We start from the raw sequence: 10,984 nt of genomic DNA, 5'->3' as shown, positions 1-10,984 counted from the left end.
TTCGATCAAAGGATTCCGTGACATGTTCAACATAAACACATTTATTCACATCTCATGGATTGTACTGGGTACTTTGAGAGCCATTGACATCACTGGTGGTTTCTCTCACACTTGTTAACAGTTTACATCATTGACTGGTAATCAAGTGGTTTCTACCATGTTCGACATCAACACATTGATTCACATGGATAGAATCGTACTGTTTCGGGAATTAGAAATGAAGACCCTGGATCTAGTTTCCACAATCCAGGCTGCGAGGAATTTTGTATTCATTATATAATGGACTATTCATAAACAGATGGTTGCATCAATACTGTGTCCACCTGAGTCTATATTTGTGATGTTTTACAAGATCATTCCTATATCAGAGCAGTAGTTAGTTTTTCTAGTCAGTTTTAATCTGAGTATGGGAATGCCTACCTCAGCAATGATATGATCTCATATATATATCTTGCATTGAATGTTTTTACAGGTTCCAACCGGGCTCTCCACAAGATGATCCTCGAAATGATAAAGTACTTCACTCTTCCTAAATGATCAATGAAATCCTCATCTACTACAGACTTCGCACTTTAGGGGGCAATCTATTACACAAAAATATCGTCACCATGATTATTTGCAGTCAGTATGGGTCTATCATCACTTGTGTTGTCCTCCTAAGCAAGTCTCAGACCTCAGCTCTTCAAATCAAGCTTTGGAAATGACAAAAAGACATTAAAAATCAATATAAATCTGGTTTCGCACTTTCTCTCACTATCACCTGCGGTCCCGCACCTTCTGTTTACAAAAACTGCGGACCTGCCCGCTCTGTCCCTAACGGTGTGGATGCGGACCCCTGTGAAAGTTAAAAGGCGCAAGTTTTATCTTAAAAAACTCACTTTGGGTTAATTCTAGAGGTTTCTAGAAGGAATTTTGACGTGGATTGTTCGCTCTGAGGTGGTTCATGCATCCCAAAAGAGAAGGAGCTAATCCCTTGATGAGAGGAGCTATCCCTTTGAAGGAGGGCTTTATCCCTTTGAAGGAGGACCTAGTAACCTCCCTCCATTGCACTATAAATACAGGCATTGGGCTGGTTGCTGGGGAGGTTAGAAGCTGAACATTTTTGAGGGTAAATGCTGGTGAAATCAAGACTTCCTAGTTGAGCTTAAGAGGAGAGATCACATACCTTTTTGGCTTCATTGGGGAGTGAGTGAAACTTGTCAAAGTAGAGGAGACTTCTTGTTGGACCCTGGGAGGAGCTTGTACAGTGTCAAGGCAAAGGTTGTAAAGTTCTTCTTCTTTTGAATTAATATAATCAAACTCATTTTTCTCAACAAGTATCTCATGTTATTTGTTTCATGGAATCTGTTAGCGCTCGAATTTGCCTCAGGCTGAAGAAGGCGAAACTCAAGGTAACATCAAACCACTTAGCCTCGTAGCTAGCCCTACGAGGACAGGAGAGGGCTCTCTCCGGTCTATCTCAGCAAAAAGTTTTCTAAAAGGGGCTGAGATGACTTTAAAAGAAACTGATTTTAGGCTAGTAAATTGATAGAAAAAGGGGTTTTAATGGATGATGGGGTTTTCTGGGCTGCATGGGGCAAAGAAACAGCTTGAACAGAGAAATATAATCAAAAACACAGATTATCTCCTGAGGCAAGGTAGGCAAGAAATTTAACATCAAATTGAGATTAAATGGAATGGCAAGACTGCTGAGGAGCTGACAAGGGCATAGAGGATGAATCCTTGTCAAACAGAAGAAAACATTAAATATGAACAAACTTATAGGCAGAGCATAAAATATTATGAATTCTACCTAAACACTTCATTTGTTCAATTGGAAATGATCATGAAATGAAATGAAAACATAACAGGTTACATATGAAACAGAAGGAAAACTTATGCTAAATTGTCATACCACAGGAATCTCAGGGGTCAGAGCTGTATTTTTCATTAAAATCTCTGTCAAAGACTGTACAATAAAAGCTCTCTGTTCTCCACCAGCTCTCAGAACTCTCTTCCCCCTCCTTTTTACAAATGTTTTTTAATACATTAAATAAGACTGTTGTAGGAGAAAACAGATCAACCCAAAAAACCTGGGCGTTGTTTCACCTGAAGTTACATAAATAGAACAAAGAACAACTTTTTCCTCGAAATTCTCTAATGACTAACCAAAAAGACTAAAAATTGGAGCGCAGACCCCATTGTATGACTAACTGAGGTTATAGATAAGAATACGAATCCTATCCTTCTGGTGACAGATATCTTTGTTTATTTTTGGCTGAAGTGAAGAGCCAAGTGTCAAATTCTTCTCTCCTCCAAGGCTGCACTACATGTAATATGGTATTCTCAATGGAACCGTTACGTCTTTCTTGGTCTGGATGATGTTACACGGGGTCTTCACATCGCATATCACTCTGGAAAATGGCTTTCGCAACACAAGTTCGATTTCCGGCTTCATATTTATCAATTTACTACTGAATTCCTGGTGATAAATAGAGCTAGTAAGACCTGCAAATTCCAAGCTCTTAGGGAAAAGGGTACATCAGCCATGCATAGAATATTTGATTGCAAGTGATCAATTCTACTTTGGTTGGGGTGTGTTGGCGAATTTCCAAGTCGTTTTATACATGCTCTCAGGATATCTCAATCCTACAACCTCATGTTCTGGAACAGCTGCAACAATCTCATTCAGTTCTTGCTGTGACAAGCTAACCCATAAAGATGCAATATTTTCATCCAAATTTTTTACTTTACTTGTTCCTGGAATAGGAGCAACGTCACTTCCTTGATGAAGCACCCATGCGAGGGCCAATTGCGCGGGTGTGTACCCATGCTTTCTTAGCTAGAGCAGAAACTCGTTCAAATAATACTTCTTCTCGCAATTCTCTCCGTGAAACCGAGGTTGCCGAACCAGTCTACTATCACCCTCATGTAAGTTTTCAACAACTGCTTTTCCAGCAAAAAATCCACGTCCAAGAGGACTATAAGGTATAATGCCTATTCCCAAATCCCTGCAAGTAGGAATGATATCATCCTCCACATCACGGGTCCACAAAGACCATTCTAATTGAACAGCTGTAATGGGATGTACAGCATTAGCTCGTCTAATGGTGTCCACACTAGCTTCAGAGAGCCCAATATATTTGACTTTTCCTTCTTGCACAAGCTTCTTGAGTTCTCCCACAGTTTCTTCTATTGGAACTGTAGTATCCACACGATGTTGGTAGTAAAGATCAATATAATCCACATCAAGGCGCTTCAGGCTGTCTTCACAAGCTTTGCGTACATACTCTGCTGAGCTTTTAACACGAAAAACAACATTGCCAAACTTAGTGACCAGCTGAACTTTCTCACGGGGCAAACCTTTCAAAGCCTTGCCAACTTGGACTTCATTTGTGAAAGGCCCATACATATCTGCAGTGTCAAAAAAAGTGATGCCTCTGTTGAAAGCATGATGAATCAAAGAAATTCCATCTTCCTCGGCAATAGGGGTGCCATAGGCAAATGAAAACCCCATACATCCTAAGCCAAGTTTGGAAACCTCGAATCCTTGGGTACCGAGTTTAATGCATGGGATGGACGCCATTTCTAAAAGCTTGGGTCGATTCTGCCTGAAGAAATATATGAACTCGTACAGTCGTAGATACCCTTGCAGTGCTTCCAAACTTCCTTCTATACAGTTTCTGACCTGTTCTGTTTTGATAAATGCAAGTCTTGCTTATCTAACTGGAGTGTCCACAGATTTGGCTCAGCATTTGATACAGGGCAGGCAGTGAAAAGAGTAGATTGGTCCCTTGAAAGCCTGTTGAATAAGAGATGACAGGTGGCATATTCTCTGTAGGTTTCCTATCAGAGAGATGCTTCTTGTGCTTGCCTTCAGGTTGCTTGTGATTTGTCTGCTTTCTGTATGAATTAGCCTTGTCCAATTGCTTGAAACGAGTGTCTTCCATTTGAGACTTTGATGTTCCTTCTGTCCTCCCACTATTCTCCAATCGTTGTTCTTCCAATGAGCATTTGTTCTCATTTAGTGCATGCTGTTGTGATCGTTCGATGTGCCCAGAAGACTGTTGTTCAAAAGGCTTGTCTACATTTGAGATACTATCGTCCTTCTTACAGTCAATGATCTTTGAATCACCTTCCTCACATGAGGCCAGTATAGGAGGATTATCACAAGGCATAAATTCCACCTCTAGTTCATCTTGCTATGATTTACCTTTAAGTGCTCTTGAATCTAGGCTTGACGAGGCCATTCCCTGTTGAACAGTCCCCTGAGGGCTATTATCAACACAAGCAGAGGAAGATGAGACCCATAGTAAATCATCCATGCTGCTATTCATTGCATGTCCCATTGTTGATTCACAGTTTCTAAGAAGTCTGTCAACATCTTCAAAGTTACCAATGTTGGCCCAACCATACTCCAGCGGGCTGCAAAGCATTTTTATTCCCTACAGGCTTTTGTTCTGTACTTTTAGATAGAACATTGAGAGACTTTTTCCTATAATCACCTTTCACCATCCAAGTACCTTCTTGTGCATCTTCAGGAGCAGGCACAATATGGTCATCACTCTCCTCAAATCCATCCCAAACCACATCATCAAACAAACTTGATAATTTCTTCTTCAAAACAGGGTTTTGAAGAAGAATCAATTGACTGACAAGACGGAGTCTAACATCGGCTCCACTAGGGATGGCAGCTGCCGCTTTTTGGAGGTGCCAAGAACCGCAGAGCTTTGGGAGAGCAGACAGTGCCTCCGTCCATTGGGCAATGGAGTCATCATTCCAACAAATCGACACAACTGAATACTCAACTTATTAACTGAAAACTGACTGAATTGATTGAAACACTGACTCGGAAAACTTCAAACTAACACAACTGAATTGATTGAAACTGGAACAAAATGCTGCCTTTTGGCTGCTTATTTATTTACAACATCTACCCTAATCTGCTGTACAAACAATAGATCAGGTAATACTAAAATGCCAGATTAACCATTCAAGTAAACCTGAGAATGATGCCGCTCGAGAATGCTTCTGCCAGGACACAGATGTAATTGCTGGCAACCCTTCATGCACGTAATGAGCCTGGTCACGTAAAAGACAGCCTGATCTATCAATCAAACTGAAAAACATTTCCATGTATGTTGCCATTGGATCGCGGAAGCCGGACTCTGTTGGCTGCCCCAACTCTGCAATACATACTTCCAGCTGCACATTGTCAATGTAAACATCTGTAGGCAAGTCTATGATTTCTTGTTGCGAAGGAGGAAGGATTTCCAAGAACTTTTTAGGGTCTTGGAAATCATATGACTGGATCTGCTCATCTAAACATTGAATCTCCTTTTCAAGTTTTTCAACAATTAACTCACAGGCACCAGTTTTAGTTTCAAGATGAAACTTCGGAGATTTCAAACATTGAAAGAAGGCACTGAAAAATTCTTCATTAATTTCAATATCCACTAACCACTCTCTAACTTCGTTTAGAGCTTCACAAAGTGCAGGGTTTGCCACATACCCCACCATTGCATGAACGGATCAGCATGCACTGGACTGTCTGGATCGATTTGGAGTCGCCAGGTGAATGGTTCAGCCTGCATATGTGTCTGACTGCTGTCCACCATCAGCATCAGATCTGCAATTTGATTTCATGTACTGGGACAAGACAATCAACAAGTCGAATGTTCTCCCCAGTATGGTCGCCAATATGTTAGCGCTCGAATTTGCCTCAGGCTGAAGAAGGCGAAACTCAAGGTAACATCAAACCACTTAGCCTCGTAGCTAGCCCTACGAGGACAGGAGAGGGCTCTCTCCGGTCTATCTCAGAAAAAAGTTTTCTAAAAGGGGCTGAGATGACTTTAAAAGAAACTGATTTTAGGCTAGTAAATTGATAGAAAAAGGGGTTTTAATGGAGTATGGGGTTTTCTGGGCTGCATGGGGCAAAGAAATAGATTGAATAGAGAAATATAATCAAAAACACAGATTATCTCCTGAGGCAAGGTAGGCAAGAAATTTAACATCAAATTGAGATTAAATGGAATGGCAAGACTGCTGAGGAGCTGACAAGGGCATAGAGGATGAATCCTTGTCAAACAGAAGAAAACATTAAATATGAACAAACTTATAGGCAGAGCATAAAATATTATGAATTCTACCTAAACACTTCATTTGCTCAATTGGAAATGATCATGAAATGAAATGAAAACATAACAGGTTACATATGAAACAGAAGGAAAACTTATGCTAAATTGTCATACCACAGGAATCTCAGGGGTCAGAGCTGTATTTTTCATTAAAATTTCTGTCAAAGACTGTACAATAAAAGCTCTGTTTTTCTCCACCAGCTCTCAGAACTCTCTTCCCCCTCCTTTTTACAAATGTTTTTTAATACATTAAATAAGACTGTTGTAGGAGAAAACAGATCAACCCAAAAAACCTGGGCGTTGTTTCACCTGAAGTTACATAAATAGAACAAAGAACAACTTTCTCCTCGAAATTCTCTAATGACTAACCAAAAAGACTAAAAATTGGAGCGCAGACCCCATTGTATGACTAACTGAGGTTATAGATAAGAATACGAATCCTATCCTTCTGGTGACAGATATCTTTGTTTATTTTTGGCTGAAGTGAAGAGCCAGGTGTCAAATTCTTCTCTCCTCCAAGGCTGCACTGCATGTAATATGGTATTCTCAATGGAACCGTTACGTCTTTCTTGGTCTGGATGATGTTACACGGGGCCTTCACATCGCATATCACTCTGGAAAATGGCTTTCACAACACAAGTTCGATTTCCGGCTTCATATTTATCAATTTACTACTGAATTCCTGGTGATAAATAGAGCTAGTAAGACCTGCAAATTCCAAGCTCTTAGGGAAAAGGGTACATCAGCCAAGCATAGAATATTTGCTTGCAAGTGATCAATTCTACTTTGGTTGGGGTGTGTTGGCGAATTTCCAAGTCGTTTTATACATACTCTCAGGATATCTCAATCCTGCAACCTCATGTTCTGGAACAGCTGCAGCAATCTCATTCAGTTCTTGCTGTGACAAGCTAACCCATAAAGATGCAATATTTTCATCCAAATTTTTTACTTTACTTGTTCCTGGAATAGGAGCAACGTCACTTCCTTGATGAAGCACCCATGCGAGGGCCAATTGCGCGAGCGCGTACCCATGCTTCTTAGCTAGAGCAGAAACTCGTTCAAATAATACTTTATTCTTCTCGAAATTCTCTCCGTGAAACCGAGGTTGCCAAACCAGTCTACTGTCACCCTCATGTAAGTTTTCAACAACTGCTTTTCCAGCAAAAAATCCACATCCAAGAGGACTATAAGGTACAATGCCTATTCCCAAATCCCTGCAAGTAGGAATGATATCATCCTCCACATCACGGGTCCACAAAGACCATTCTAATTGAACAGCTGTAATGGGATGTACAGCATTAGCTCGTCTAATGGTGTCCACACTAGCTTCAGAGAGCCCAATATATTTGACTTTTCCTTCTTGCACAAGCTTCTTGAGTTCTCCCACAGTTTCTTCTATTGGAACTGTAGTATCCACACGGTGTTGGTAGTAAATATCAATATAATCCACATCAAGGCGCTTCAGGCTGTCTTCACAAGCTTTGCGTACATACTCTGCTGAGCCTTTAACACGAAAAACACCTTCTATTATAACATTGCCAAACTTAGTGGCCAGCTGAACTTTCTCACGGGGCAAACCTTTCAAAGCCTTGCCAACTAGGACTTCATTTGTGAAAGGCCCATACATATCTGCAGTGTCAAAAAAAGTGATGCCTCTGTTGAAAGCATGATGAATCAAAGAAATTCCATCTTCCTCGGCAACAGGGGTGCCATAGGCAAATGAAAGCCCCATACATCCTAAGCCAAGTTTGGAAACCTCGAATCCTTGGGTACCGAGTTTAATGCGTGGGATGGACGCCATTTCTAAAAGCTTGGGTCGATTCTGCCTGAAGAAATATATGAACTCGTACAGTCATAGATACCCTTGCAGTGCTTCCAAACTTCCTTCTATATAGTTTCTGACCTGTTCTGTTTTGATAAATGCACGTCTTGCTTATCTAACTGGAGTGTCCACAGATTTGGCTCAGCATTTGATACAAGGCAGTCAGTGAAAAGAGTAGATTGGTCCCTTGAAAACCTGTTGAATAAGAGATGACAGGTGGCATATTCTCTGTAGGTTTCCTATCAGAGAGATGTTTCTTGTGCTTGCCTTCAAGTTGCTTGTGATTTGTCTGCTTTCTGTATGAATTAACCTTGTCCAATTGCTTGAAACGAGTGTCTTCCATTTGAGACTTTGATGTTCCTTCTGTCCTCCCACTATTCTCCAATCGTTGTTCTTCCAATGAGCATTTGTTCTCATTTAGTGCATGCTGTTGTGATCATTCGATGTGCCCAGAAGACTGTTGTTCAAAAGGCTTGTCTACATTTGAGATACTATCGTCCTTCTTACAGTCAATGATCTTTGAATCACCTTCCTCACATGAGGCCAGTATAGGAGGATTATCACAAGGCATAAATTCCATCTCTAGTTCATCTTGCTATGACTTACCTTTAAGTGCTCTTGAATCTGGGCTTGACGAGGCCATTCCCTGTTGAACAGTCCCCTGAGGGCTATTATCAACACAAGCAGAGGAAGATGAGACCCATAGTAAATCATCCATGCTGCTATTCATTGCATGTCCCATTGTCGATTCACAGTTTCTAAGAAGTCTGTCAACATCTTCAAAGTTACCAATGTTGGCCCAGCCATACTCCAGCGGGCTGCAAAGCATTTTTATTCCCTACAGGCTTTTGTTCTGTACTTTTATATAGAACATTGAGAGACTTTTTCCTATAATCACCTTTCACCATCCAAGTACCTTCTTGTGCGTCTTCAGGAGCAGGCACAATATGGTCATCACTCTCCTCAAATCCATCCCAAACCACATCATCAAACAAACTTCATAATTTCTTCTTCAAAACAGGGTTTTGAAGAAGAATCAATTGACTGACAAGACGGAGTCTAACAGACTCCTTAACTTTCATGTTAAATATGTTTTATGATATTGGCTTTTAAGGTGCTATTTAATTTGTTTGCCTTGTTTGTGTTTGCAGATTCGCGACAAAGGAGCTCATTTGGATCAAAGGAGCGAGGGCATCCACAAACTTGCTTTGAACCTAAGGTAGGCCCTAAAAACACTTGTTTGCCATTGTTTATAAAAGCATATTTAGAGAAAGATAATGTCTGGTTGGTTTGCTTGTCATTAGGTCTTCTTTATATTCTAGGAAGGTCTATCTTGTCTGCAAGATCGACTTATTCCGTGTTACAGAGAGCCAAGTGATAATTGAGCCCCTGAGTTTGTGAGTGACAGAATAAAACTTGGATATGATGAAAACAACTAAGGATGGTTTGGGAATTGAAGAGGTAACTGCCGTCGAGGCCGTGCAGACCCCAATGGTGGAGGATGTTCCAGAAGGTGCCAAGGTGGCAGAGATTCCCACATCACCGTGTACGCCAAGACCCAAGAAGGATAAACAAGCAATGGCTCCAGTACGCGTGTCCTCGAGGAACCCACTGCGTACCAAACTATCGATGGTAGAGAAGGGGAAAGCTATCATGATAGAAATAGATGAGGAAGAAGAAGATTTGCAAGCCCTGATCATCGCAGAGGAAGAAGATGAAGGCATGGAGGAGGATATTCAACCTACATGCTCTGCAACAAAACTTCCTGCATATGTCCCTCCGCAAAAAGGGAAGGCCAAAGTGACCAAAGACCTAGATGAAACCAAGGGTTCACTCCAGACCCCCCTCCTCCCAGACAACATTGTGTTTGAAGGCATGCACCTGGGCTGTGTGCTAACCATGAAGTTTGAAGATTGGGACCTCGCTAACTGCGAGAAGTTCCCTCACCTGGAGACTGGGAATCTCATGAAGCAGAATAGCGCGGGGGTGGTGACAATGTTAGAGCCGCGGAAGTGGCTGCACGAAGTGGAAAAGGCTGGGCTACTGAACCTACTATGGGTGCCACATTTCCACCGTGCCCCAATAGCCATTTTCATCATCAGGAAACTGCTCTACCTGGTGCATGATGGGTATCTATGGCTAGAGGAGCCTATCGCCATCATGGCAGGCCTAATCCATTGAATTTCCCGGCTACCATACAGAGGAAAGGACCCCGTGACCATATCAGAAGGGAAGGGTAATGATTTGCCCCTCGCAGAGGCCATGAAGACAAAATACAAGCTGGAGAAGAAGAAGAGGGGCTACGCTATCTCCAACATAAAGGACAAAGCGATACACATAGCTACCCAAATCCTGGCTGGCAAAGTCATGCGAAAGTGCCGTGGAGACGAGGTACCTGCACCGGTGATCGCACTGGCCGAGTAGTGCATGGAGGGGGTCTAGTTTAACTGGGCTGAATTCCTCTACATAGAATTTTTGAAGAATGATCGCGAAGCCCAAGAGCAGGGTAAAACCTTCCACTATGTGTGGTTGTTGCTATCCATAGTGCTCGTAGCAGGGGAACTGCCGGAGGACAGTCAATTCCCCCCAATTGACAGAGATTTACCAGAGGTTGTGAAGTACGCTTCACTCTGGGCCATGAAGGATGCGAAAAGAATATGCGACAACAAGTTCTTCTGGGTGCTCATGGAGATGAACATCCAAATGTGGATCAATCGGAGGTCATGCATGTCACCCATGGTGTACAATACTCTGTAAAGTTTTACAGAATTCAAAGCCGACATGCATAATGTATACATCAGGGTGTGCAAGGATACAATGAAGCAGTGTACGAAGCTCCCTTTTATAGCCACTGACGATGCCATTTTCACTATCTTGGAGGCATGACCTTCAAAATGGCGTGCCCCAGATCTTGCAGAACTTGAGAAGGCAGCAAAGCAGAAGAAGAAGGATGATGCCAAGCTGCGCATCACACAATTGGTTAAGAAAAGGTGGAAGGAAACAACAGTAGCTAAGGTAAGGGCAGCATGCAAAGCGGCATAGAAAG

At 41.9% G+C, this 10,984-nt stretch overlaps 2 pseudogenes; both read right to left on the bottom strand.

Annotated features, from left to right (window-relative positions):
• Nucleotides 1-2,560: 2,560 nt before the first annotated feature.
• Nucleotides 2,561-3,632, bottom strand: LOC149265968 (putative aldo-keto reductase 1 pseudogene; annotated as a pseudogene).
• Nucleotides 3,633-6,851: 3,219 nt separating this feature from the next.
• Nucleotides 6,852-7,994, bottom strand: LOC149265967 (putative aldo-keto reductase 1 pseudogene; annotated as a pseudogene).
• Nucleotides 7,995-10,984: the final 2,990 nt, after the last annotated feature.

The sequence above is a fragment of the Pinus tabuliformis genome, chromosome 6, assembly GCF_031772625.1.
Source record: "Pinus tabuliformis cultivar Carrire ecotype Pingquan chromosome 6, CPIR1, whole genome shotgun sequence".
NCBI classification, from domain to species: domain Eukaryota; kingdom Viridiplantae; phylum Streptophyta; class Pinopsida; order Pinales; family Pinaceae; genus Pinus; species Pinus tabuliformis.
This window is presented reverse-complemented; position numbering and strand designations above follow the sequence as displayed.